Below are 23,586 nucleotides of genomic sequence, written 5' to 3'. Positions count from 1 at the left end.
TTGAAGTTCGAATCGATTATTAGCTCCAGATAGACACGATATCTGAACACGGCGAGACAACATATCACTCAGAACGAGCAATATGGCGACCAGGTCACAACAGGTCTCATCAGTGAGCACTCGCTCTTTAACTAACGCTCCCCTCCCTGATACCATCAGCTTACAGGATATTAAAGAACTGATATTGACGTCTGAAAGAAACCTTTTATAAAGATAGATAAAGTAGATGCAAAAATAGACAATGTCGATGCAAATTTGAAAGAGGCTATAGCAAAGCTTGAAGCCGACGTAGCTGCGACCAAATCAGGGATCGAAAATGCCGAATTGTCATTAGAGTCACACTCGGAAGAAATCGAGTCATTAGAAACGTCGGTGAACACCTTGCAGGCAGATATGGACTTAAAATACAAACTCCTCAAACAGGAGGCAATTATGAAAGAACTTCATGACAGAAAGCCGAACCTCTTATTTAATGGATTGCCAGAAGAGAGGTACGAAGACACAGAATCTGTATTGAGAAATATTCTGTGTAGAAATCTGAATCTTGATTCTGAGAAAGTTGACCAAATCTACTTCAAATCTGTCCACAGACTACCAAGGCCAAGGTATAATGTACAAAACAATACCCCTCCAAGGCCCCCTACTATCATAGCAACATTTGTATCGATGCCCGACCGTGATGCTGTTTTTAGAGCCGGATCAGCCCTCTATGGATCACAAATGAACATACAAACAGACCTACCTAACAGCATGAAGGGGATAAGATCCTTTCTCAACAAAAAGGCATATGAACTAAGAACACAAGACAAAGTGTATACACGGATAAGAACTAAAGGAATTGACCTTGTTCTAGAGAAAAAAACTTCCCGACGAACCCCCAACAGCCTGGAGAAAGGTGCCTGTGGAAATACCTGAAGTCCTTATGCAATACTGAGCAAATATGAGTATGTGACTCAAATCAAGTATCTCAAAACATAAAGCTATTATTGAAGTTCCCATTATTTATAAGAAAATCATAATTGTACAGCAAATCACAAATATTATCATGAATAATCATCATATTAGTGATAAGCATGCCCTAGTAGCAGTCTGAAAAATAGTGTGTACCTAGAATGACAAAAAGAATATATTATGCAATTACATACATCCAGAATAAAAGGTATAATTGTCTCATAGGTCAACAAAATATGCCATGAATAATCATCTAACTAATGACATGCATGAATAACCAGTGTGATGAATAATATCATGTGACAATTATCACTATCTTGAACAAAGGTATGTTTTATAAAATCAAATCTTAGAAGGATAACAATCATTATACAGAAATCAGCAGTATAATGAATAATACCATATGCCTATGCTGAAAAAAAAATGCATCATGCATTTACCTATATCCAGAGGAAAGATACATGAGTTGGTATTCAGAGAAACTGCTACCCTATGTAAACCTTGTACATGCATTTATTTATTGTATATATCAATCAAATGCTCTCACATGTTTTAAATCTATGTAAAACTATTGTTCCACTACAAATGCTACACTTATGCTACTGCACTGTTCAAATGTTTGTATATCCACCTTTCTGCTGACAACCAACATGTTTACATATGAAGCATGGCATACTGATAATTTGATGCTATGATCAAAACATCACATGCCTGTATATCTGTATATATGAATCAAGGGATACAGAGAAACTACTGCCTTATAATGCAAACTTTGTTCATGCATCTGTCTCCTGAATATGCCAATCAAATGTTCCCACATGTTCACCTTTTTGCTGATAATCAGCATGTTTACATATGAACTATGACATACTGATGATTTTATGCTATGTACAAAACATCACATGTCTTTATATATACATTTATAAACCAAATTCACTTAACTGCTACCATCACTGATGCACGGTTTTGCATAAGCATAACAATGTTAACAATAAACTATATTACCTATTTTATCTATACTGCCAAACGGTATTCACTAGTCAATAACCATACTACCTAACAAAAAAAAATATATAATCAACAAACAACAACGAGAACCTGTAGCCACAATATAACTGACTCGCTGAATAATATTAGCAACAATAATGACCAAAAGGTAAACATACTTCACATAAATGAATAATGGATCATAAATAACTTACAAAACTTAACTTTAAAGATAAAGAAGAGATAGTTACTACTACTCAAGACTGAATATAAAATCACATGCTAAGCGGCCAAATAAACACAATATCAACGTTACATGTATTAACAAAGACCACACTGAAACGAACAAGCCAACTCCACGTGCACCAGGCGCATGCCACGACTCTAGCATGTAACCCGCGCTAAACACTAACCCTAGGACAACTGAATTACACCATACGGCCATGCCTCTACCTAAACCACAGCAGGATAACACATGTACCGGATTCTCAACAATCAAATGAAGGTAACACTCTGCCTTATAATGCTACTTTTTGTTAGCTCTCCCTCTCTACTTTCACTTTATAAACTTAAAAATCTTCTCCATGTACAAAATGATAAACACAACACCAGTCCGTTCATAACAGTACAGACCCAATACCCACCATGAAGCACGATACAATACAATTTTTATCTTCAAACTGTCAAGGCCTGAATATTAAGCGTAAGCGCACAGACGTATTTCGCCATCTAAAAGCAAAAGAGCACATATATATTGTATCCAAGATACTCACTTTACAAAAGAAATGGAAATCAAAATTAAAGAAGAATGGGGATCAAAATACTGTTATTTCAGTTCTTTTAAAAGCAATGCCAGAGGAACAGCAATACTTTTTAATGATAACTTTGATTTTACCATTGAGGACTCTAGATATGATGTAAATGGAAACTATGTAGCACTAAAACTGAAAATTATGGATAAGACAATTACTTTAGTAACAATATACGGACCAAACACCGATACGCCAGAATTCTACTATGAAATCATCTCAATTATCGCTGAGTTACAATCCGACAGCTTTCTCCATATGTGGTGATTGGAACTTTGTACAAGATATAAAAATGGATTAGTTCAACTATAAAAACGTTAGTAATGCAAAAGCTAGAGAAACCTGGTTAAAATTTATGGAAGAAAATGATCTAATAGACCCATGGAGAGAACAAAACCTAGATAGCAAGAGCTACACATGGAGACAGAAAACCCCCGTCAAACAGGTAAGACTAGACTACTTTATCGTTTCCCCAAACCTCGAAAGTTTAATTCACGATACCGGCATTGACGCAGCATATAGTCTGACCATTCAATAATTTGGATTAATCTAAAGATCAGTGAGATAGAAAAAGGCAAAATCTACTGGAAATTCAACAATTCTTTACTCTATGATAAAGCATATGTGGAAAAAAACAAAATACTGATAAATGAAATCAAAGAACAATACAAATCTTACGTAGACGAAACAGGGAAATATGTCTTCAAAGTAAACGATCAGCTATTCTTTGAAACGCTTTTGTTAATGATCAGAGGACACACAATAAATTATTCGTCCTATAAAAAGAAAGAAAATTTGAATATGCGCCAAACGCTTGAAAAAAACATAGATGAGCTTGAAATAAAAATAGATTCATCACATGATACAGATTCCAAAACAAAGATACAGGATGAATTAAAAGAAGCAAATAGAGAATTAGAGACTATTAATAAAAAACAAACAGAAGGGATACTACTACGATCTAAAGCTAAATGGAAAGAAGGAGAAAGGCCGACAAAATATTTTCTGTCTCTAGAAAATCGAAACTTTTTAAACAAAGCAATATATAAACTTGAAAACAATCAAAAGGAAACCCTAACCAAAAAAGAAGATCTTATAACTGAAACTAAATCGTTTTACCATAACCTATACACGAAAAACATGCGAAAAAGTGAACCTAACAGAATTGCTTAAAAACATAGACGTCCCAAAGCTATCAAAAAATCAACAAGAAAATCTAGAAGGACAATTAAGATATGAAGAAGTATTAAACAGTCTTAAAAAAATGAAAAATGAAAGAAGTCCTGGCTCATCGGGTTTCACTGTTGAATTCTTCAAATTGTTTTGGTCCAATATTCAGGAGTATCTTATGGGATAACTAAATTTAGCTTACAAGTAAGGAGAATTGTCTTTGACTGAAAAGCAAGGCATTATAACCTGTTTTCAAAAAATAGGTAAATCCAAACATTTGCTTCAGAATTGAAGACCCACTTCATTGCTGAATGTAGCGTATAAAATCGGATCATCAACCATTGCAAACAGAATAAAAACAGTCCTACCCTCTATAATAAATGAGGATCAAAAAAGGGTTTATGTCAAAAAGATATATTGGTGAGTCTACTCACCTAATATATGACATCACTGACTATACTGAATATATGAATATACCAGAAATTCTACTTCTTATTGACTTTGAAAAGGCATTCGATTCTGTTGACTGGCATTTCATTCAAAAAGTTCTTCTATTTTTTAACTTTGGACCATCGATGGATAAATACCTTCTTTAATAACATTCAATCATGTGTTGTTGTAAATGGTTTCCTTTAAAATTATTTCAATATCTCAAGAGGATGCAGACAAGGAGTTCCAATCTCCCCTTACATTTCTATACTGTGCGCAGATATTTTGGCAACAATGATTAGAAATAATAATAAAATAAAAGGAATACAAATTGGAGATACAGAATACCTAATTTCCCAATACGCTGATGATACTTCATTGATACTAGATGGCACTGAAAAATGTTTACAGGCGACATTAGAAATTCTTAGTAAATATGCCTCATTTTCAGGCTTAAAAATAAATGTAAACAAAACACAGGTATTATGGATAGGCTCAGACAAAAACTCTAAAAGAAAATTTTGCAGAAACTGGAATTTAGACTGGAAGAGTGACTCGTTTACACTATTAGGAATTGTATTTACTCACAACATCGCAGAAATGGTTGAACGCAACTATAAAGATAAACTTAAGACTCTCAAAATATCAATGAATCAATGGCTAGCAAGAGATCTAACTCCCTTAGGTAGAAATACCATATTGAAAAGTTTACTTTTACTGCAACTTAATCATTTATTTGTAACTCTACCCAACCCAAATGATCAAATGATTAAGGAAATTGAGCAGCTCTGCTATAAATTTATATGGAAAAACAAACCAGACAAAATCAGTCGAGAAACTATCACAAAGAATTATGAATACGGAGGAATACGAGCCCCAGAGATGAAAAAAATCTTATACAATCCCAAATATATCATGGATTAAAAGACTCACCAACTCAGATTCAAAAGTAAGGAAATTGCTACAAACGAGGACACATTGGGACATCGACAGCTTTATACAAGCATGCGAAACACACATACTTGAATCAGTAATAACACAAGAAACAAATTACTTTTGGAAAGACACTTTGAAATCATGGGGTAAATTCGTAACCAGAAAAGCAGAAAAGGAAAATATACATGTGATATTTTATCCCAACCCTTATGGTTAAATGACAATATTAAAATAGATGGAAAACCAATCAATTATAAACATTATTCAAGCAAAGGGATTACTTATATAAACGACATGTTTGACGCCCAAAGTAAGTTTTTTAACGGTGGAACAATTAAAAATCCCGTTTGGGTGCAAAACTAACTTCCTAGAGCGTAAAGGAATAGTGGAATCAATTAAATACTACTGCAAATCCATAAACATCCATATTGAAGAGAAAATCCAAGCTTCGATCTTGCCCTATCTTTTACGAAATATAGTAGGAAACTCGCAAATCCGAGAAAGAATAAATTGTAAAGTCAAAAATAAAACATTATAAAAAAAAATATCTATTTCTCAGAGTCGCATAAATCCTTGCTCACATGTTACGTCAAAATGACTATAATCTTAGACGGGTCTGAACGTTCTTTTCAAACAACATTAGAAGTGCTTAAACAATATGCACCCTTCTCTGGTCTTAAAATACACATTCATAAAACTAAAGTAGTGTGGATAGGTTCTAAACAATTCTCAAGTACACAGTATTGCAGAGACTATAATCTGGACTGGACGCAAAGACCTTTCAAACTGCTAGGCATCATATTTCAACATAATAAGGCAGAAATGGTGGAAAGAAACTATAAAGATAAACTAAGGGAAATGGATAAAGTAATGAAACTGTGGTCACTAAGAGATCTCACACCATTCGGCAGAATAACTATCCTGAAAAGCCTAATATTGCCCACACTCAATCATCTATTTTCCTCACTACTAAACCCCAAAATGAATACAATTCAAATGATCCAGAAAAAGATCTTCGCATTTATTTGGAGAGGCAAACAAAACAAAATAAAAAGATCTCTGATAATCAGAAACTATAAAGAAGGCGGCTTGAAAGATCCAGGTATACTAGAAACTATAAAATCTCAAAAAATATCATGGATAAGAAGGTTATTTACAACAAACTCTAAATTCAACAATATCTTAAATAACACGGTATAAAATACAAACCCAATAGAAATGTGCTCAAATTACCTGAAAACACACATCATCCCAAAACTGAAAAACTTTTTTCTGGAAAGATGTTCTGGAAGCTTGGGCTGATTTACAAGAACGGTACTCTTACACGAAATCCGACTTTTGGAAACAGTATATTTGGGCAAATAACAATCTAAAAATTGGAAACAAATCTATACTACATGAACACTACTTAAAAGCAAATGTAAAATTTATAAATGACGTATTAAAAGATGACGAATCCTTTCTGTCTTTCACTGAGTTTAAAGAGATGTATAGAGTAGAGACAAATTTCTTACAATATGCAGGAATATTATCCTCAATAACACAATATTCAAAGCAAGAAGCTACGATATTGACAAAGCAAAGACATTTACCCTTTATTCCCCCGAATGTAAAAATACTCTATGAAAATAAGAAAGGCTGCAATATTTTCTCCACAACGCTACTAAACAAGATTAAATCTATTCCAAGTTTAGGATATCATGTAAATGGGAAAACGACCTTCATCACAATTTTCCACCTGACTTATGGAATACCTATCATCCTCTACCATTCAGAGCTTTTCATAACACTAAGGAAAGATGATTTCAAGATCGTATTGTCCACAGATTTCTCACGACCAATAAAGACCTATACAACTACAATATATTAGAATCACCACTATGTACGTTTTGCAAGGCTGAAAAGGAAACCACTGTTCATTTGATGTTTGAATGCAGATACGTAAATAGGCTGTGGCAAGACCTTTTAAATTGGACTGAAGATAACACAGACACTACTATCAACCTGGATCCGAAAACAGTCCTTTTGGGCTTTAATGAAAAACGTAACGATGTTCTGAACTTGATATTTATCATAACAAAGGAATATATATATTCCAGAAAACTAGCAAATATACGTCCAACCTTGAAAGTCTCAAAGCCAAATTGAACCACAGTTACAGTCTCCATAAATATAATGCATACTCTGTATGCACATATACAGCAAGTTCACGACTTTCTGGTCATCATGCCACAACGTATTTACATAATTTATTCGATCTCACTTATGCTTGTTTTTCAATTGTGCTGTGTATTTGAAATAGTGTTGTGTATGAAGGATAAAATTGTACCAGTGCGAAAAAGAAATAAAGTGAAAAAAAAGAAAAGATCTTATTGTCAAGAACACCTTTGTCTCAAGAACACCTAAGTTTCAAGAACACCTAAGTCTAAGGAACACCTTAGTCTCAGGAACATCCCCAGAGTGAGTGAGTGAGTTAGTTTAACGCCGCACTCACTCACTCAGTTTTACGCCGTGCAATATTCCAGCTGTATGGCGGCGGTCTTTAAATAATCGAGTCTGGACCAGACAATCCAGTGATCAACAGCATGAGCATCGATCTGCACAATTGGGAACCGATGACATGTGTCAACCAAGCCAGTGAGCTTGACCTCCCGATCCCGTTAGTCGCCTCTTACGACAAGCATGGGTTACTGAAGGCTTATTCTAACCCGGACCTTCACGGGTGAACATCCCCAGAATATCTTGGTATCAAGATCCTATTGCCAAGAACACCTAAGTCTCAGGAACGCCTTAGTCTCAGGAACGCCTTAGTTTCACAAACAGTTCACTGACAAAATAAATACACAAACAAAAATATTCCTTGAACAGCTTTATGAACAAATACAAACACCAAGGCGTCATCAAAAACTTAAATAATGTTAATAATCATAACGCACACTTATGCAAATAATTTGTAAAACACCCCAGACAGAGTAGAAAAACAATTTTAAAAAACCCTTTAAAACAACATCACATATAGACGCTCACCTGGGCATTTTGTTTCTCGAATCCTTTGTCCTTCCTGTGTCCAGTGTTAATGTGACAAGCAATCATGTCGGGCAGTGTTGGCCCCTCACACATCCCGGTCTTCACACAGGTGTCTGTACACATATGGACGCTGGAGGACAGGGCTACCCCTGCAGTCTGCGAGACACCTAGTGACAGTAGCCACACAGTTATAACAGCCCCCATGACATCAGGTAAGGGGGATGGGGATCCTACTGGACGCTGATGTCTGGTTCCCCTTCTGCTACATGCAGATCGACACCAACTGTATCTGCCTGGGGTGAACTCACGGCAGTCAGTGTGTTGTCATAAAACTTTGATGTAGATAAAGAGCATCAACTGGAACACTAGCCTTGCTCCAAGGCTGTACTGAATGCTGAGCCCATGGATGTGTAGTAATTCTATCCTTTAATCCTCTCAATGCTAGTGTCGAACCCATTCGACAGGAGAGCAGCATAATGACATCCCCAAATATAACTTGCAATAATTATTCAACAAGTCGGATTTACGTTCCATTTGAATTACGTACGGAATGCATTAATTCTCAGCTTTCTAAATATACTAGGCACATAAAGAAACTGTGCATTTTCAAAATATTATCCCAGTTGATAATGCTGAGCCCATACGATAACAATGTCAAAGGTACATATAAACTTTAATGGAGGGATCATGAGACCATAACAAGTCGGGAGAATTTCAATTGAAAAGTCAATCACAATGACGTCACGAGACCATAACAAGCGGGACAGGGTCACAAGCGGGACAGGGGTCAAACGACCATGTCACAAGCTCAATAACGGGTATGTCCACCATCGGCATTGAGAACAGCAGTGCATCGACGACGCATAGAGCCTATCAAACGTGCAAGGAAGGTTTGTGGGATGTCACGCCAGATTCTCTCAAGTTCTGTTGCAAGGTCAAGGACGTTATCTGGCGGATGAGGAAGACGGCGTAGACATCGATCCATCTCGTCCCAAACATGCTTTATCGGGGAGAGATCCGGTGAATTTGCAGGCCAAGGCAGTAAGTCAACGTTGTGGTGTTGCAAGAAATCCATAGCAACCCTTGCCGTATGAGGGCGGGCATTGTCCTGTTGGAATGTTAACCCAGGGCCATGACGTTGCAGAAAAGGAATTGCCACAGGTCGAAGAATCTGATCCCTGTAGCCCACACCAGTTAAGTTGCCCTGAACAATCACCAAAGGAATTCTTTGGCGTGCTGTTATTCCACCCCAAATGATCACGGAACCACCACCAAAGCTATTCCTCTCCAAGACACAGGCCTGTGCATAACGTTCTCCGACGCGTCTATAGGCACGTTGACGTCCATCACTATGGGAAATGTTAAACCTGGACTCATCTGTGAAAACAACATTTCTCCACCAAAACAAGGGTCTGCGGACATGATTTCGGCACCACATTCGGCGAGCTTGTCGATGACGTTGTGTCAGAATAGGCCGTATGGCGGGACGTCGTGGTCTGATCCTGTGATGACGTAAACGTTGTCGAACTGTGTTGGGGTGGATACGGCGAAGTCCTGGGATGGTTCGGGCAGTCATCACTGCAGTCTGAAACCTGTGGCGAAGATGGGTCACCCTTATCCATCTGTCCTGTCTTGGCGTTGTTACACGTGGACGTCCAGAACGTGGCCGATCGATGACGTCATTTTTTGTTCTGGTAGCGTCTCACCAGTGCAGAAATGGTGTTCCGGTGGCAGTGGAAATGTGCAGCCACTTGTCGTTGAGATGTTCCTCCACGATCCATCCCAATGGCCTCATGACGTTGTGCAGACGTGAGCCTTGGCATGCTATGCGTTTCAATAACCGTTTAATTTTTTGAACGATCGCAAGAGCAGGGGTTGAGCTTTCCAAAGTGACAGTATTGTGTGGCATTCATTTGCTCTGTTTCTCTTTCCCGGCATGCACGTGTAACAACGTATTGCACGTCTAAAGGACGAATCCACTGACGTCACGGAACGTGGCACGTGCATGCATGTTTGATACATGTCACTAATCTCTGAGTTTAAATCCTTATGTGTCTACACAGGTTTGATAAATTTAGGTTTTAAATTTTTTGTATGCACAGTTTCTCTATGTGCCTAGTATATATAATCTTCAATTAGTTTATGTACCTTATAACGAAACGCCCGCGAATTAAAAATGTGTTCGCCAAAATTCTCGGCACACAGCCGCAAGCCATTGTTGACTTCAGGCAAGTCTAGATTAGCGGACAGTACAAGTCTAAGGACCCCGGTCTCTTCTTCATTATTTTTCTACTAGTCTACCAGAACACCTTCAGCTTAAGGTAGCACGCTACTTCAATAAATCACAGTAAATGCTTAGCTATTATCTGAAACCTCAAAACTGCATAAATTATTCAGACGTAGTGAGAAAAAGAACATTCAAACGTAATAGCTCTCTTTAACTCTCGTTTACAAATTTCTTTGCTACCTACTATTACAGATCATATCTTCTTTTTTGGGGTGAAGTGAGTGTTTTAAGCAATATTCTAACAATTTCCCAGAACCAGAGAGACACGATGTCGATGTCTTCGCAACGATGATGCAACTAAGATATTTAAAAAAACCCCAGATTTTGGAAGACATTGCGGTTTTCTTCCGTAACGTGCGATGAGGGGTGGTAAGGTATCCTAATGGTTAAGGGGTTCGCTTCCCGATTCCCCACATGGGTAAAATGTGAGAATCCCATTTCCGGTTTCCCCCGCCATGATATTGCTGGAATATCGCTAAAGAAGAGAAGAAACTGAATAAAGTCCTCGTTTAGCGCTGACGATGATCACTGGTGTTCTCTCCTGCCAGCAAATACCTCTGAGTCTGCACACACACACACGCACGCACGCACGCACGCACGCACGCACGCACGCACGCACGCACGCACAGACACACCATAGCACCCATCCACCATTCGGCAAATCATGGATGCCAACCAACATGCTTAAATTAAATGAAGAATAGACAGAAGCCATTACCATGGCAACACCTCCTAGACCGCCAAAATCCTGACTAACCCACCGTCTCTGATTCCTTTCTGGCCCCATGTAAAAAAAACTTTGGTGTTTTTATTGACTCTTTGCTTACTAAGAAAAAGCAAGTAGACTATCTGCAATGAAATGTCAATTTCAGTTGAGAAATCGTATGTTTATTACTCCCCTTATCTCTCAGAAGCAGAGTGAAACAGCACTTGGTTATAATGGTAACAACAACTTGACGTACGATTCATTATTTTATTCTTTATACTACGATTAGAAAATATATCAATTTTCACTTTAGAATGTTAGAGATTAAGAAGTCATAAAACAAAACACTTAGTATTGTGATTAAACGTATTGACCTTTCAAACAAGTTTCAAGTCTTTTACGTAAAACCCGTTTCCATGAGAAATCTCTGCTAAAAGCCGAACCCGTCGTAGGAGTATTACCTGCCGCGTCATAGGGGAAAAGGGAGACACCTCTGTTTCATTGACGGTACACAGGCTACGTCACGACTTCAATAAGTAAAGGGATGTAACGCACACAAACACCCTCTCTCCATTCTGGGCGCATTCTGGGTGGGAAATTATGTAATACACAGCCGGGATTCATACAGAATTAAAGTCAGATACATTTCTTTTCGATTAAATCCAAAATTATCAAAATCAGTTCACTATTTACCAAGTAACTTTGCTTGGAACTTGGGAAAAGACAATTTGTTTATTTGTACTTCATAAACATGCCTCAAAAGAACACTAAGTATATCAATTGAAAACACGCAGTCGGCAAACAAACATAACCTTTGTGTAATCACTAGATATTCCTCTTTCGTATTTGAACCTCTCATATGAAATAAGTTATTAATTTTACCTGCCACACACGACTTTAATAATAGTAAAAAGCGGTATCGAGTGATCGCATACGTGACCATCTCGTGTTATTCCGGGACAAGCCGAATAGCGACTCGTGCCCCTCTGGGGGGATTTCATGCATTCGTGACCAACTTGCGTTATTCCGAGACAAGCCGAATAGCGACTCGTGCCCCTCTGGGAGGATTTCATGCATTCGTGACCAACTCGCGTTTTTCCGGGACAAGCCGAATAGCGACTCGTGCCCCTCTAGGATTTCATGGAAGTTACGGAAACAAGCGAATGGTGACGAATGTCCAGACACATGCGCGTGTCAGTCCATTATTCCTCAGAGGGTGATGCATAGTGGCCGCTAGCATAATATGACTTCTGCCCTGCATTTTACTGCCCAGCAGGAGCACGAATTTGTTTGTTTGTTTGGTTGGCTGACATATATATAAATATGCATATATGCAACCATCCAGCATTATAGTCTGACCTACATTCCATACAATATATTAAAAAATATGTCAGTTTAAAAGACAACTGTTATTTAATACAATGAATCAAATCAAGGGGGTGGGGGCGCAGGGGGTATTTGTTGGCAGGAGAGAACACCAATGGCCGTCGTCAGCGCAACACAGAGGACATTATTCGTGGAAATGGCTCTCCGTATCTTCCACAACTGCCACGTGGTGTCCTTTGTCAGCGTGCCCCAGTGTGCCCTCCCTGAAAAAAACCCACATTCTCCAATTTTCCGGTCGTCTTCTTTCCCACAAGTTGAATGTGTTGGAGTGTCTTAGACAACAGAGATACTCAAGAAAATATATATTTATAGTAATCCAAAGCGTTCTAGATGAAGTATAGTATGACCAGAAATTATTGAGAATTTGTTTACTTGCTAGCAGACGACATTTTCAGTGATCCTCAGTATGGATGATTTAGAGAAGAGGAAGTTGATTTTAGAGTATTATAACAAGGACATCAGATCAGCTAAAGTGATTTCAAGTAGAACAGGCATCCCTTTGTCCACTCTTTATCGTGTTTTGAAAAATATTGCAAATGGATATGGCATTGAGCACCAGGGAGGCGCAGGTAGGCCTAGAAAATTGACTGTCGGTGACAGGAGGCGGCTTGGAGCAACAATAACTTAATTAATTAGAATAATTTATTAGTTAATAAATGCAACAAAATTAAGCTTTGTACAGTCACATGAAATCGACAGACCAAACGGAAACATGAGTCTCATTAACCTATTCAGACAATGACCTACTTTTCAGCCGATCCGAATTTTCTCGTGTGAAAGTGAAATGAGACACCACAAACAACTACGGCTACATTTCAATTCCTTGTTTCATAAGAAAATGGTATTTACAAGTTAATTTTAATTATAAACTTTAATAACATCGTATTTCTATATTTTATCGCGAGGTGTAGGCAGCATGACCTTAACTAAGACGTCACAGACTGCCCCTGTTTGAGGTCGTAAAATGATTCACAAGTCATCTTGCTTATTGGTTACGCCTGATATGTATTCTTTGCGCCGTTTAAGTGTAGTTCTGTAACGCACAATGTTATTGATATAATATCAAGTTCGTACCAGAACGCCAAAGATTTCTAGCGGCAGAGCCTCGTTTTGAGATTTCCGTTTGTCAGAGCACGCTGTACGACAAAGCACGCTGCACGACGTGTTTGCAAGGATTAGAAGGAGCGTAGTGTTGCAATATACAAGTGCTTAGATGTATCAAATAATACTAATTAATATTTATGTATCCAGTTGACCCGGGTCTTCACGGCTCGTACAGAATAGAAACTACACTCTCTTGAGTCTAACGGATCAATTCTAACCCTGTTCTAAGACCAAATTGACTAAACAACTCTGTAACGTGAAGCTCATTTCTTTCCTCGCCGTGATATTGCTTGAATATTGCTAAAAGCGACGTAAAATTAAACTCAGTCAGTCAGTCTGTCACGTCTTCTCTCACTCGTCTGTTGCAGTTCTGCACGGAATGATTCAATCACTCACTCACTCACTCGCTCATCTATTTCAGTTGACCATTGGATCGGTTTGAGGGATATGTATGACAGCGACACCTTCTTCTGGACTGACGGATCCTCCCTTAGCTTCAAGGCCTGGCATGTTACCGAACCGACTCTCTTAAACGTTAAGAATATCAAGGCAAACTGCGGGGAGATATCTAACCGGGCGATGGCAGTGGCGTGGAATGATTGCGATTGCAGCCGAACCCAACCCTTCCTGTGTGAACAACTGTTTTGACCACAAGGAAATTCTATATTTGGGCATTTGATTTGTGGATTTTAACAGAACGTGATATAACAGCCTCGTCAAATTGAGTATTACATTTCCACAAGAATTTTTTCTTGCATATGTTTTCTTGAAACTGGGCTGATGTACGTACGAGTGTCAAAAGTACAGCTAAACATTTTTGGCGACGGCCTTTTTCTCCCTATCCAAGGATTAATTGTGGATAAATACTTAAATGAAAACGACGGTATCGGTGACCTATATATATATATGATCAAGACATCCCGCTTCCAAGCTGCGCAAATATTTTCACTGAGCATGAGCGCAGCACAGCTGTTGAAACCACTTTTAGTGAATCGTTCATACCGAAAGGTATCAGAATCTGCAAAGTTGTGTTTTACGTTGAATGTGACCTTTAATGTTCACGTGTAAACACCGACCTGGGGCTTTAATGTTCACGTGTATACACTGACCGGGGGGCTTTAATGTTCACGTGTATACACTGACCGGGGGGCTTTAATGTTCACGTGTATACACTGACCGGGGGCTGTAATGTTCACGTGGATACACTGACAGGGGGCTGTAATGTTCACGTGGATACACAGACCGGGGGCTTTAATGTTCTCGTGTATACACAGACCGGGGGCTTTAATGTTCACGTGTATACACAGACCAGGGGCTTTAATGTTCACGTATTATACACAGACCGGGGGCTTTAATGTTCACGTGGATACACTGACAGGGGGCTTTAATGTTCACGTATATACACAGACCAGGGGCTGTAATGTTCACGTGGATACACTGACAAGGGGCTTTAATGTTCACGTGTATACACAGACCAGGGGCTTTAATGTTCACGTGGATACACAGACCGGGGGCTTTAATGTTCACGTGTATACACAGACCGGGGACTTTAATGTTCACGTGTATACACAGACCGGGGGCTTTAATGTTCACGTGGATACACTGACCGGGGGCTTTAATGTTCACGTGTATACACAGACCGGGGCCTTTAATGTTCACGTGGACAGGGGGCTTTAATGTTCACGTGTATACACAGACCGGGGGCTTTAATGTTCACGTGTATACACAGACCGGGGGCTTTAATGTTCACGTGTATACACAGACCGGGGGCTTTAATGTTCTCGTGTATACACAGACCGGGGGCTTTAATGTTCTCATGTATACACAGACCGGGGGCTTTAATGTTCACGTGGGTACACAGACCGGGGGCTTTAATGTTCAGGTACATACACAGATCGGGGGCTTTAATGTTCACGTGGATACACAGACCGGGGGCTTTAATGTTCACGTGTTCACGCATACACAGACCGGGGGCTGTAATGTTCACGTGTATACACAGACCGGGGCTTTAATGTTCACGTGTATACACAGACCGGGGGCTTTAATGTTCACGTGTATACACAGACCGGGGCTTTAATGTTCACGTGTATATACACATGTTCACGTGTATACACAGACCGGGGCTTTAATGTTCACGTGTATACACACCGACCGGGGGCTTTAATGTTCACGTGTATACACAGACCGGGGGCTTTAATGTTCACGTGTATACACAGACCGGGGGCTTTAATGTTCACGTGTATACACAGACCGGGGGCTTTAATGTTCACGTGTATACACAGACCGGGGGCTTTAATGTTCACGTTTAATGTTCACGTATACACAGACCGGGGGCTTTAATGTTCACGTGTATATACACAGACCGGGGGCTTTAATGTTCACGTATATACACAGACCGGGGGCTTTAATGTTCACGTATATACACAGACCGGGGCTTTAATGTTCACGTATATACACACAGACCGGGGCTTTAATGTTCACGTGGATACACAGACCGGGGCTTTAATGTTCACGTATACACAGACCGGGGGCTTTAATGTTCACGTGTATACACAGACCGGGGGCTTTAATGTTCACGTGTATACACAGACCGGGGGCTTTAATGTTCACGTATATACACAGACCGGGGGCTTTAATGTTCACGTATATACACAGACCGGGGGCTTTAATGTTCACGTGTATACACAGACCGGGGGCTTTAATGTTCACGTATATACACAGACCGGGGGCTTTAATGTTCACGTGTATACACAGACCGGGGGCTTTAATGTTCACGTATACACAGACCGGGGCTTTAATGTTCACGTATATACACAGACCGGGGGACTTTAATGTTCACGTGGGGACCGGGGCTTTAATGTTCACGTGTGTATACACAGACCGGGGGCTTTAATGTTCACGTGTATACACAGACCGGGGCTTTAATGTTCACGATACACAGACCGGGGGCTTTAATGTTCACGTATATACACAGACCGGGGGGCTTTAATGTTCACGTGTTCATACACAGACCGGGGGCTTTAATGTTCACGTATATACACAGACCGGGGCTTTAATGTTCACGTGTATACACAGACCGGGGCTTTAATGTTCACGTGTATACACAGACCGGGGGGCTTTAATGTTCACGTATATACACAGACCGGGGCTTTAATGTTCACGTATATACACAGACCGGGGCTTTAATGTTCACGTATATACACAGACCGGGCTTTAATGTTCACGATGTATACACAGACCGGGGGCTTTAATGTTCACGCGTATATACACAGACCGGGGCTTTAATGTTCACGTATATACAGACACTTTAATGTTCACGCGGGTATACCGGGGGCTTTAATGTTCACGTGTATACACAGACCGGGGGCTTTAATGTTCTCACAGTGTATACACAGACCGGGGCTTTAATGTTCACGTGGATACACAGACCGGGGCTTTAATGTTCACGTCACAGACCGGGGCTATATACACAGACCGGGGCTTTAATGTTCACGTGGATATACACAGACCGGGGGCTTTAATGTTCTCGTATATACACAGACCGGGGGCTTTAATGTTCACGTGTATACACAGACCGGGGCTTTAATGTTCACGTGTATACACAGACCGGGGGCTTTGATGTTCACGACTATATACACAGACCGGGGGCTTTAATGTTCACGTGGATACACTGACCGGGGCTTTAATGTTCTCATGTATACACAGACCGGGCTTTAATGTTCTCGTGATATACACAGACCGGGGGCTTTAATGTTCACGCACATACACAGACCGGGGGACCGGGCTTTAATGTTCACGCATACACAGACCGGGGCATTAATGTTCACGTGGATACACAGACCAGGGCTTTAATGTTCACGTGGATATACACAGACCGGGGCTTTAATGTTCACGTGATATACACAGACCGGGGCTTTAATGTTCACGCGGATACACAGACCGGGGCTTTAATGTTCACGCATACATACACAGACCGGGGCTGTAATGTTCACGGGATACACTGACCGGGGGCTTTAATGTTCTCGTGTATACACAGACCGGGGCTTTAATGTTCACGTATACACAGACCGGGGGCTTTAATGTTCACGTATACACACACAGACCGGGGCTTTAATGTTCACGCATACACACAGACCGGGGCTTTAATGTTCACGCGTATATATACACAGACCGGGGCTTTAATGTTCACGTACATACACAGACCGGGCTTTAATGTTCACGTATACACAGACCGGGGCTTTAATGTTCACGTATATACACAGACCGGGGCTTTAATGTTCACGTGTATACACAGACCGGGGCTTTAATGTTCACGTGGATACACAGACCGGGGCTTTAATGTTCACGTGTGGATACACAGACCGGGGCTTTAATGTTCACGTGTATACACAGACCGGGCTTTAATGTTCACGTATATACACAGACCGGGGGCTTTAATGTTCACGTATATACACAGACCTGGGGCTTTAATGTTCACGTGGATACACTACACCGGGGCTTTAATGTTCACGCGGTATACACAGACCGGGGCTTTAATGTTCACGTATATACACAGACCGGGCTTTAATGTTCACGCGATATACACAGACCGGGGCTTTAATGTTCACGTGTATACACAGACCGGGGGCTTGTACACAGACCAGGGGCTTTAATGTTCACGTATATACACAGACCGGGGCTTTAATGTTCACGTAGATACACAGACCGGGGCTTTAATGTTCACGCGGATACACAGACCGGGGCTTTAATGTTCACGTTTACATACACACAGACCGGGGCTGTAATGTTCACGCGTGGATACACTGACCGGGGCTTTAATGTTCTCGTGTATACACAGACCGGGGGCTTTAATGTTCACGTGTATACACAGACCGGGGGCTTTAATGTTCACGCATATACATACAGACCGGGGCTTTAATGTTCACGTGCATATACACAGACCGGGGCTTTAATGTTCACGTTCATATACACAGACCGGGGCTTTAATGTTCACTTTAATGTTCACGTGTATACACTGACCGGGGGCTTTAATGTTCATAAATACTGACCGTCTGCTTTAATGTTCACGTGTATACACTGACCGGGGCTTTAATGTTCACGCGGATACACTGACCGGGGGCTTAAATGTTCATGTGGATACACTGACCGGGGCTTTAATGTTCACGTGTATACACTGACCGGGGGTCTGTAATGTCCACGGTGATACACTGACCGGGGGCTTTAATGTTCTCGTGTATACACTGACCGGGCTTTAATGTTCACGTGTATACACAGACCGGGGCTTTAATGTTCACGTATACACAGACCGGGGGCTTTAATGTTCACGTGGATACACAGACCGGGGGCTTTCATGTTCACGTACATACACAGACCGGGGCTTTAATGTTCACGTGATACACTGACCGGGGCTTTAATGTTCACGTGTATACACAGACCGGGGCTTTAATGTTGATGTGTATACATACACAGACCGGGCTTTAATGTTCACGCATATACACAGACAGGGGCTTTAATGTTCACGCATACACAGACCGGGGCTTTAATGTTCACGTTCATATACAGACCGGGGCTGTAATGTTCACGCGATACATACACAGACCGGGGGCTCTAATGTTCTCGTGTATACACTGACCGGGGGCTTTAATGTTCATAAATACTGACCGTCTGCTTTAATGTTCACGTGGATACACTGACCGGGGGCTTTAATGTTCTCGTGTATACACAGACCGGGGGCTTTAATGTTGACGTGTATACACAGACCGGGGGCTTTTATGTTCACGGACATACACAGACCGGGGGCTTTAATGTTCACGTTCATATACAGACCGGGCTGTAATGTTCACGTACATACACAGACCGGGCTTTAATGTTCACGTGTATACACTGACCGGGGCTTTAATGTTCATAAATACTGACCGTCTGCTTTAATGTTCACGTGTATACACTGACCGGGGGGCTTTAATGTTCACGTGGATACACTGACCGGGGGGCTTAAATGTTCATGTGGATACACTGACCGGGGGCTTTAATGTTCACGTGTATACACTGACGGGGGCTGTAATGTCCACGGTGATACACTGACCGGGGGCTTTAATGTTCTCGTGTATACACTGACCGTCTGCTTTATCACGTGTATACACTGACCGGGGGACTTTAATGTTCACGTGTATACATTGACCGGGGGCTTTAATGTTCACGTGGATACACAGACTGGGGGCTTTCATGTTCACGTACATACACAGACCGGGGGCTGTAATGTTCACGTGGATACACTGACCGGGGGCTTTAATGTTCTCGTGTATACACAGACCGGGGGCTTTAATGTTGACGTGTATACACAGACCGGGGGCTTTAATGTTCACGTGTATACACAGACAGGGGGCTTTAATGTTCACGTACATACACAGACCGGGGGCTTTAATGTTCACGTTCATATACAGACCGGGGGCTGTAATGTTCACGTACATACACAGACCGGGGGCTTTAATGTTCTCGTGTATACACTGACCGGGGGCTTTAATGTTCATAAATACTGACCGTCTGCTTTAATGTTCACGTGGATACACTGACCGGGGGCTTTAATGTTCTCGTGTATACACAGACCGGGGGCTTTAATGTTGACGTGTATACACAGACCGGGGGCTTTAATGTTCACGTAAATACACAGACAGGGGGCTTTAATGTTCACGTACATACACAGACCGGGGGCTTTAATGTTCACGTTCATATACAGACCGGGGCTTTAATGTTCACGCATATATACACAGACCGGGGCTTTAATGTTCTCGTGTATACACTGACCGGGGCTTTAATGTTCATAAATACTGACCGTCTGCTTTAATGTTCACGTGTATACACTGACCGGGGGGCTTTAATGTTCACGTGGATACACTGACCGGGGGGCTTAAATGTTCATGTGGATACACTGACCGGGGCTTTAATGTTCACGCGTGTATACACTGACCGGGAGCTTTAATGTTCACGTATATACACAGACCGGGGGCTTTGATGTTCACGTATATACACAGACCGGGGCTTTAATGTTCACGTGGATACACTGACCGGGGGCTTTAATGTTCTCATGTATACACAGACCGGGAGCTTTAATGTTCTCGTATATACACAGACCGGGGGCTTTAATGTTCACGTACATACACAGACCGGGGGCTTTAATGTTCACGTACATACACAGACCGGGGGCTTTAATGTTCACGTAGATACACTGACCAGGGGCTTTAATGTTCACGTATATACACAGACCGGGGGCTTTAATGTTCACGTAGATACACAGACCGGGGGCTTTAATGTTCACGTGGATACACAGACCGGGGGCTTTCATGTTCACGTACATACACAGACCGGGGGCTGTAATGTTCACGTGGATACACTGACCGGGGGCTTTAATGTTCTCGTGTATACACAGACCGGGGGCTTTAATGTTGACGTGTATACACAGACCGGGGGCTTTAATGTTCACGTACATACACAGACCGGGGGCTTTAATGTTCACGTTCATATACAGACCGGGGGCTGTAATGTTCACGTACATACACAGACCGGGGGCTTTAATGTTCTCGTGTATACACTGACCGGGGGCTTTAATGTTCATAAATACTGACCGTCTGCTTTAATGTTCACGTGTATACACTGACCGGGGGGCTTTAATGTTCACGTGGATACACTGACCGGGGGGCTTAAATGTTCATGTGGATACACTGACCGGGGGCTTTAATGTTCACGTGTATACACTGACGGGGGCTGTAATGTCCACGGTGATACACTGACCGGGGGCTTTAATGTTCTCGTGTATACACTGACCGTCTGCTTTATCACGTGTATACACTGACCGGGGGACTTTAATGTTCACGTGTATACATTGACCGGGGGGCTTAAATGTTCACGTGTATACACTGACCGGGGGCTTTAATGTTCACGTGTATACACTGACGGGGGCTGTAATGTCCACGGTGATACACTGACCGGGGGCTTTAATGTTCTCGTGTATACACTGACCGGGGGCTTTAATGTTCACGTGTATACACTGACCGGGGGGATTTAATGTTCACGTGTATACACTGACTGGTGGCCTTAATGTGTACACGTGTATACACTGACTGGTGACTTTAATGTTCATGTGTATACATTGACTGGGGGCTTTAATGTTCATGTGTATACATTGACTGGGGGCTTTAATGTTCATGTGTATACATTGACTGGGGGCTTTAATGTTCATGTGTATACATTGACTGGGGGCTTTAATGTTCACGTGTATACATTTTAACACATTTAACACATTTCATACAATTCAGTACCCAGTTAAATGAGAAACTACGTCACAATATGCATACACAATCATGTTGTCAGCCAAAAACTGCTGTTTAAGATTGCACAATCGTGCATTCATATGTACATGTTTCCTCTTCTTGCGTGGAGGTTTGGCACCGCCCCTTAACTGCATACATGAGGCCTCAACATATGATTGTTTACAGTTTCCTGTGCCATCCTTCTACATGATTTGTGGTCCGGGGGCCCTCAGTGGTGAAGCGATTCCACAATGTTCTACCATGGTCACCTTCTACCCAGTATGAGGTTACAACATAGTCAGTAAATCGTTCAACATTAAATCCAGGAGTAGCATCGTCTAGTGCCTGCCACCACACATCGCTCACACTGTCAACTGGCACAAGAGGCAAGACGAGCTACATCTGGATTGTCCTCATAATCGGTCACCAAGCCTAGTTTTTGGACTTTCCTCGAAACACTCTGGCTGAAATGGAAATAACAACCTTTCAAAATTACATTTGGGAAAGTCCTAACAATGGCGTTTTGAGCAGCTGACTCAAAATCAGTAAACACAGATGTTGGATTTAGAACAATGTTCTTAGAGGCTGAAACACTCTTCACGTGGCTAAAGAAACGTTCGTATGTTGTTTGCTTCTTATCTGGCAGCAGCCCATACACTAATGGACACATCTTATTTTGCACAAATGCATGGATGGTGTAGAGCTGGGTAAAAATACCAGGGCATTTGTCGAATGTCCTATCACAGTACAGGACATCTGCTTCGGAGAGTAGTCGTAGGTTGTCGTCTGTTGCAAAGGCGAAAATCTTGTCGTTGTCGCCGATGGAGAACAGCAGAAAGTTGTCGTCGGTCTGGGTCTTGGTGTAGACATCGGGTAGATCTATAGCTGATCTTGGGTCTGGCAGATGGGGAATGTCTTTGGCACGGGAACGGTAGAGGGCAGTGTGTAAACTGTCAAAGACAGGTACTTCTGGGACGATATCTGGATTTGTCACTCTGAGACTTCAAGCAAAAACACGACTGTAATTTAAATATTAATCGTTATTCTAATTGCAATATTTCATTTACGTGATATCATTAATAATTTGTAATTAGTTCATAAATTTACCTGCCAACTCTTCCTGATAAAGCGATGGAATTGGTTTGGAGTCTTGGCGGACAAGATCTTTGAGGTTGACTAGGAAGGCGTCTACTGCAATCTTGTTCTCCACCGTTGGATGGTTATGCTGGTCTCTGAAGGACGTCACAAAGTTATCTTTGGTGTTAACCGTGGCATGGCAGGATTTCTGGGCACAGTTCTAATGGATGGACGTACCTCTTCTTCTCTTAATTGTGAACCTATAATTCTGGAAAATCAAATACTGACCGCCCCTACCATTGGGAATGAACTTGACATTCACTTGTTGGTTAGCCATCGTGACTGACTTCATAACCGATCATATGTATCATTATGTAGTGAGGGTGATGGTAAAGAGTGTTCACTAAATTTATT

General features: G+C 41.3%; 1 protein-coding gene across 1 annotated transcript in view; it reads left to right on the top strand.

Moving 5' to 3' along the window:
- LOC124255039 (fibropellin-1-like) overlaps positions 1 to 23,586 on the top strand; it is a 66,918-nt gene that overhangs the window by 22,963 nt on the left and 20,369 nt on the right. The gene's annotated exons all lie outside the window — the stretch shown is intronic.

The sequence above is a fragment of the Haliotis rubra genome, unplaced genomic scaffold (assembly GCF_003918875.1).
Source record: "Haliotis rubra isolate DU_JTF1 unplaced genomic scaffold, ASM391887v1 Scf59, whole genome shotgun sequence".
Lineage (NCBI taxonomy): Eukaryota > Metazoa > Mollusca > Gastropoda > Lepetellida > Haliotidae > Haliotis > Haliotis rubra.
The sequence above is the reverse complement of the archived record's forward strand: the minus strand, read 5'-3'. Positions and strand labels throughout refer to the sequence as shown.